This window comes from Protobothrops mucrosquamatus, unplaced genomic scaffold (genome assembly GCF_001527695.2).
Source record: "Protobothrops mucrosquamatus isolate PMUCROS unplaced genomic scaffold, P.Mucros_1.0 scaffold235, whole genome shotgun sequence".
NCBI classification, from domain to species: domain Eukaryota; kingdom Metazoa; phylum Chordata; class Lepidosauria; order Squamata; family Viperidae; genus Protobothrops; species Protobothrops mucrosquamatus.
In genome coordinates, this window is record NW_015386586.1 from 227,391 (window position 1) to 233,792 (window position 6,402).

The window sequence follows — 6,402 nt, forward strand, 5'->3', positions numbered from 1 at the left end:
GGGAGGGAGGAAGGAAGGAAGGAAGGAAGGAAGGAAGGAAGGAAGGAAGGAAGGAGGGCCAGCATTCAAGGCTGTCCACAGAATGGCTGTCGTCCCAGTCCAGCCTCATTGTGCTCCAGATCTCCGTCTACTTTCAGCACATATTCAAAACCTCTCAGCCTCATCCAAATCTCTCTCCCCAGTCTGCTAATGGGCTATTGTGCCCACAGTGTCCCCTGTGCTGCTTCCTAAAACCCTGATGACTTGGTCCCAGCTGTCCTCTCCTCCTGACCAAACACCCACCCTCCTTCTTCGCCTGCCCCTCCCCCCCTGCATTGCATACCAGTCAACCCACATGGGGTTTCCACCTGTTTGCAAACTTCAAACCCACTTCCCACCAGTGGCAGGTCTGGCCTGGAGTACTTTGAATTCTTGCCTTATTTTTGTGAGTCGAATCCAGATTTAAGTCAGATTTAGCCACACTGGATTAAAAGCTTAATAGCCACAGAGGTCAGAATCTGCAAGATGACGGACACTAAAGGCGATGGACATTTGCAACGCCAGATCTGCCATCTTGCAGATTTTGACCGCCCATTGCAGTTGGGAGTGGTCCTTTCCCTGATCTTTCCTAACCACGTGATTCACTTAACGACTGCAGTGATTCACTTAACGACTGCAGTGATTCACTTAACAACCTTAGCAAAAAAAAGGGCGTAAAATCAGTTGCTCTTCAACTCCGATAATTTTTAGGTAGAAAAACAAGGGTGAGAGTTAGGCATTCAATACAGATACGCCTCGTCTTACGACCAAAATTGAGCCCAAAATTTATGTTGCTAGTGAGACATTTGTTAAGTGAGTTTTGCCCCATTTTACGACCTCTCTTGCCACAGTTGTTAAGCAAATCCCTGCAGTTGTTAAGTTAGCCACACAATTGTTAAGTGAATCTGGCTTCCCCCATTGACCTTGTTTGTCAGAAGGTCACAAAAGGGGATCACATGACTTCGGGGCACTGCAACCGTCATAAATATGACTTAGTTGCCAAGGGCCTGAATTTTTTATGACGTGGCCACGGGGATGCTATAAGGGTCATAAGTGTGAAAAAGTCACTTTCTTCAGTTCTGTTGTAACTTCAGTCGCTAAACAAACTGATGTAAGTCAAAGACAGCCTGCACGGTAGTCCTTGACTTACAATCATTCATTTAGTGACCATTTGAAGTTGCAACGGCACTGAAAAAGGCAATTTATGGCTGATCCTCCCACTTACAACGGTCGCAGCATCCTCAGAGTCATGTGATCAAAATTCAGATACTTGGCAACTGATTTATGATGGCTTCTGACAAGCAAAGTCAAAGGGGGTAACCCAATTCACTTAATAACCACATAATTCATTTAGCGACTGCAATGGTTCACTTAACAACCATGGCAAAAAAAAAAACCAGGCACAGTTCATTTAACAACTGCCTTGCTTAGCTGTGAAATATCTGGTCCCAACTGTGATCCTAAATCAAGGACTGATTTAAAATCAATTAATCAAGCTCTGATTAATCTGGTTTTAATCCTTCTATTTTCATTAAGTGCAAATTTTCCCTTGCTAAACAAAATGAAATTTTTGAGAATTCTACAAACACAAAACTATCTGACTTGCAAACAGTCTAATAACTTTTCTCAGAACCATCCAGCTACTTAGAAAAGAGGGCACCTCTGAGCATATGAAGAGTGTTTTTCCTCACAGGATAAGCGACGAGGACAAGTCAAATAGCATTCTGTCACACAGAAGCCCCACAAACATCACACAAAACAACACAGCAATGGTCTTCCAACGCAATGTTTTGCTCCACAGGTGGTCCTCGACTTACAACAGTTCGTTTAGTGACTGCTCAGAGCATTGAAAAAAGTGGCTTATGACTGTTTTTCCCACTTAACAGCCATCGCGGCATCCCTGGGGTCACGTGATCAACATTCAGACACTTGGCAACTGACTCGTATTTATGACGGTTGCAGTGTCCTGGGATTACATGAACCCAGCAAAGTCAATGGGAAAGCCAGATTCACTTAACAACCGTGTTACTAATTTAACAATGGCAGTTTCATTTAACAACTGTGGCAAAAAGTCACAAAAATAGGTAAGGCTCACTTAACAACTGTCTTGCTTAGCAATATAAATTTTTGCCTCAGTTTTGGCAGTAAGAGGAGGACAACCTACACTCAATACAAAATGATGCATGTTTGGCTTAATAATACAGAGATAATTCTCACCTAGTTAGAGCCAATCTTTTTTTAGTCTAATATCCTCGATTTACGACCACAATTGGGATCAGAATTTCCACCAGTAAGGGAGGCAGTTCTTAAGGGAGTCACCCTGCTTTTACAACCCTTTTAAACACTTTTCGTTAAGCAAATCACTGCAGCTGTTAAGTGAATCCTGTGGTCATTAAGTGAATCCAGCTCCCCCCCCCCTTGACTTGGCTTTGGCTGGGATCTTATGACCCTGGCATGCTGCAACTGTCATAAATACCGGCTCGTTGCCAAGCACCCGAATTTTAATCGCATGACCATGGGGATGCTGCAACAGTCATAAATACGAGGACCAGTTGTTTCAGTGCTGTTGTAGCTTTGGTTACTAAACAAACAGTTGTAAATCAAAGATGACCGATATTCAAGTAATCATTAAGGTACAAGCAAAAATTAACATTCCTTATATCCAACAAATTTAAAGCCATCATGATTATATACTACCAAATTCAACAAAGCCTCTGCAGGGCAATCCAGATCAATCCCCAATAATTACAGTGACTTTAGGTGAATCACCTCCTACCCCTTTCGTAGCCTGTCCTACCTCGCAGGGCTGTAACTGTAATCAAAGCATAAAAAGAACTGAAGCTATGCCAAGCCTCTTCCCAATAGGAAAATCAAATTTGCATCTAATACAAGTAGTCCTCAACTTACGACCACAATGGAGCCCAGCATTTCTGTTTGCTAAGCGAGACACTAAGTGGATTTTGCCCCGTTTTACAACCTCATGCCACAGTTGTTCAGTTGAATCGCTGCAGTCCTAAGGTTGTTAAATGAATCTGGCTTCCCCCATTGATTTTGCTGGTCAGAAGAGAGACCCCAGGACACTGCAACCGTCATAAGTGCCTGCCAGTTGCCAAGCATCTGGATTTTGATCATGGGAAGGTGAAAAACGTAAGTCGTAAGTCACTTTTTTCAGTGCCGTTTTAACTTCGAACGGTCATTAAACGAACCGTTGTTAAGTCGAGGACTGCCTCCAAATATATTTTTGGAAAAATAACATTCCCATCTGCATCGACACTTTCAAAGGAATAATCTCCGTTGCAATCAAATGTTACAAAGCAGATTCCACCCAACGCGGCGCTCTGCTCTACTAAATAAATATATATATATATATTTTTTAAAGTTATGCTTTGCCTATTGATCCCCGGGGCTGTATATAACAAGCAAACAGGACTCAGCCCCTCCATTCCAGCCAGGCCTGACCACTGACCGATGGCTCTTAAAATAACCTCAGCTGTCGGGCTCTATCTTTTTTGCAAAGCTCCCCTGGAGAAATTCAAGCTGAGAATAAGCAGGGGAGATTTAATAGTTAGAATTGCTCCCATGCTGAAATCTGGATGTTCACCGAACGCAGAATTTTTGCAAAGCGCTTCCTCATTTAGGAAGAAAAAGCCAAGTCCAAAAATCAGTGCCATATATACCCACCCCATGCGATTCAAAAAGAGCATTTTCCTGCTTAAACCCCCATAAAAATCCAAGTTGTTCTACTTTTAAATCAACATTTAAAATTCTGCCTGGGTTGAACTGGCCTCGCCCAGAAAAAAAACCCAAACTGCTTTCTAGGTTTGGCCTGTGATTTGTCTGAAATGGGTATAGGGTTTCCTGCCTGAGCAGGGGGTTGGACTAGAAGACCTCCAAGGTCCCTTCCAACTCTCTTATTCTGAGGCTGAAGACCAACACTGAAAAACAAAATTGATGAAGTGTTGTTGTTGTTTTTACTTTCAGCCTCACAAACCAACATGGAAATGGGTGGAGAGAGGAAAAAAAAAAAACCTCTGGAGCCTCTTTCTCAACAAGCCACCATTCTCTGGTCTGTCCTGTCCAGAGTGAAATTGAAGGATCTTACCTGGGGGATCGTTTCAAGCCTCTTTCATTGGAACAGGATGCACAGATACTTGACAATTTCGGCTACCATCCAGAAGACGGTGGAGAGGAGGCTAGGAGGGCCCAGGGCACCCTTTTTCCCCCCCCTCCCAGCCCCCTGGGGAAGAAGAAGAAAACAGAAACCCCAGTGAGGTTGGGGATGTGCATAAAGCAAGCCCCCAGACTCGCCGTGACGACCCCCAGCTTTAGCTGAGACCCAGCTCCTCCTTTGAACGGTCTCCACCAGTCATGTTGGCTTGCTGACGTGATCCTCTCTCGGCTGTCCATCACCAAAATAGTCCTAGGTGTCAGTTGGCAGGCAGATTAAATTTCATCTCTCTCCTGCGGTGCCTCAAAAGGCATCAAGCCGGACGGGCTGCGGTGAGGAGTGGGCGCTGCCGAACCAGCTATGGGTGGGGCATTTCTAGTTTGGGGTAAAAGTTGAGCCAGCGTGGGGACAAGCTTTTTGCAGGCTAAACCCTACAATGAAAGTGGCAGGAAGTGGGATTGTCTAGTTTAAGGAAGAGAAGGACTGGGGGGGGGGGGGAGGAATAGGATAGTGTCTTCCAATATTGAGGGGCTGCCACAGAGAAGAGGGGAACACCTGCTCTCCCAAAGGAACTGAAGGCAGAACGGATGGAAGATTATCAAAGAAAGATCCAGTCTAGAATTATAGAGACATTTCCTAGCAGTGAACAATCAATCAGAGGGAGCGGCTGGTTGAACTTGTGGGTGCTCCATCCCTGGAGGCTTTTTAAGAAGAGACAGGACAGCCATTTGTCCAGACTGGTGTAGGGTCCCCTGTTTGAGGAGTTTGGACTAGATGACCTCCAAGGTCCCTTCCAATTCTGTTATTCTATGATTCTGTTCTCCAAAGCGCCTGAAAGCAGGATAAGAAGCAACGGATGGAAATTGATCAAGGAGAGAAGCAACCTGGAACTAAGGAAGAATTTCCTGACACTGAGAAAAATTAATCAGCGGAACGGCTTTGCCTTCATAACTTGTGGGTGCTCCATCACTGGAGGCTTTTAAAGAAGAGATTGGACAGCCTTTTGTCTGGAATGGCATAGGGCAAGGTGTCAAACTGCCAGCCCGCGGGCCGGATGTGTCATGGCGAAACCGCGCCCACCCCATTGCCGGCAATGGAAAAAAAAGTTGCGATGCGTCGCGACACGTCACGTGACGTTGCGAGTTTGACACCCCTGGCATAGGGTCTCCTGCCTGACCAGGGGGTTGGGTTAGAAGACCTCCAAGGTCCCTTCCAACTCTTGTTATTCTGCAATTCTGGTAACAAGGGCATCGTGAAGTTAGGAAGGTTAAAGGTTCCAGAAAAATCTGCTTGCTCACACAAGTTGCTCTGCTTGCTTGTATGATGTGTGCAAAGAGACAGGTGGGGATTTCTGTGATTGACAGGATCAGAAAAGGACCCAAGCAGCAAATGCCAGAAAACCTTCTTCATCCCTTGTGGGTTTTTAACCTGTTTTTTTCATGGAACCAAGATGTTTTTGTAAATATTAGAGGAAAACAATAACTCCAGAGAGTAAGAAAAAAATTGCAAAGACCACTTCTGTGTAACCTGCAATTTACTAGTTCCCAGGTTAAAGTTTAATAACGAATTAAAATTAAAGACTTAATTTAAAAAAATTAAAATTAGACTCATGACCCTTCATTGTAGGACCACGTGCCAGAAACACATTTTTTCTCCTGACTTATGAAATTAATCCTCTATATCTTTTGTCTTTTCACATGGTTTCTGGCATCATTTATACCTCTTCGGTCATATGAAAGGCGTGGCATGAAAAAAGATAAAGAATGTTTTTAAAAATCCCTCCAAAAAGAAGAAAAAAAAGAAAATCTCTGTTACAAAAGGTTTTGTGGATGTACAAAACCGATTGCAACTTTTGAAAAATGATAAAAACCTTCCCATTAGTTTTTTTAGAACAGGTAGTCCTTGACTTACAACCACAAATGAGCCCCACATTTCTGTTGCTAAGTGAGACGTTTGTCATTAGTTTTTTCCCATTTTATGACCTTTTTTGTCACAGTTTTTAAGTGAACCCCTGCAGTTGTTAAGTTAGCAACACGGTTGTTAAGTGAATCTGGCTTTCCCACTGGCTTTGCTTGTCAAAAGGTCACAAAAGGGGATCCTGTGACCCCGGGATGCCGCGACCGTCATAAATAAGAGCCAGTTGTCACTTTTGATCACATGACCGTGAGGATGCTGCAACAGTCGTAAGTGTGAAAAACGGTCATAAGTCACTCTTT

General features: G+C 43.9%; 1 protein-coding gene across 1 annotated transcript in view; it reads right to left on the reverse strand.

Annotated features, from left to right (window-relative positions):
• Positions 1–4,234, reverse strand: part of LOC107285997 (obscurin) — a 190,237-nt gene extending 186,003 nt beyond the window's left edge. Inside the window, exon 1 of the mRNA XM_029283797.1 lies at positions 4,121–4,234. The gene's annotated coding sequence lies outside the window, so the exon portion shown is untranslated. The remainder of the gene's footprint in view (positions 1–4,120) is intronic.
• Positions 4,235–6,402: the final 2,168 nt, after the last annotated feature.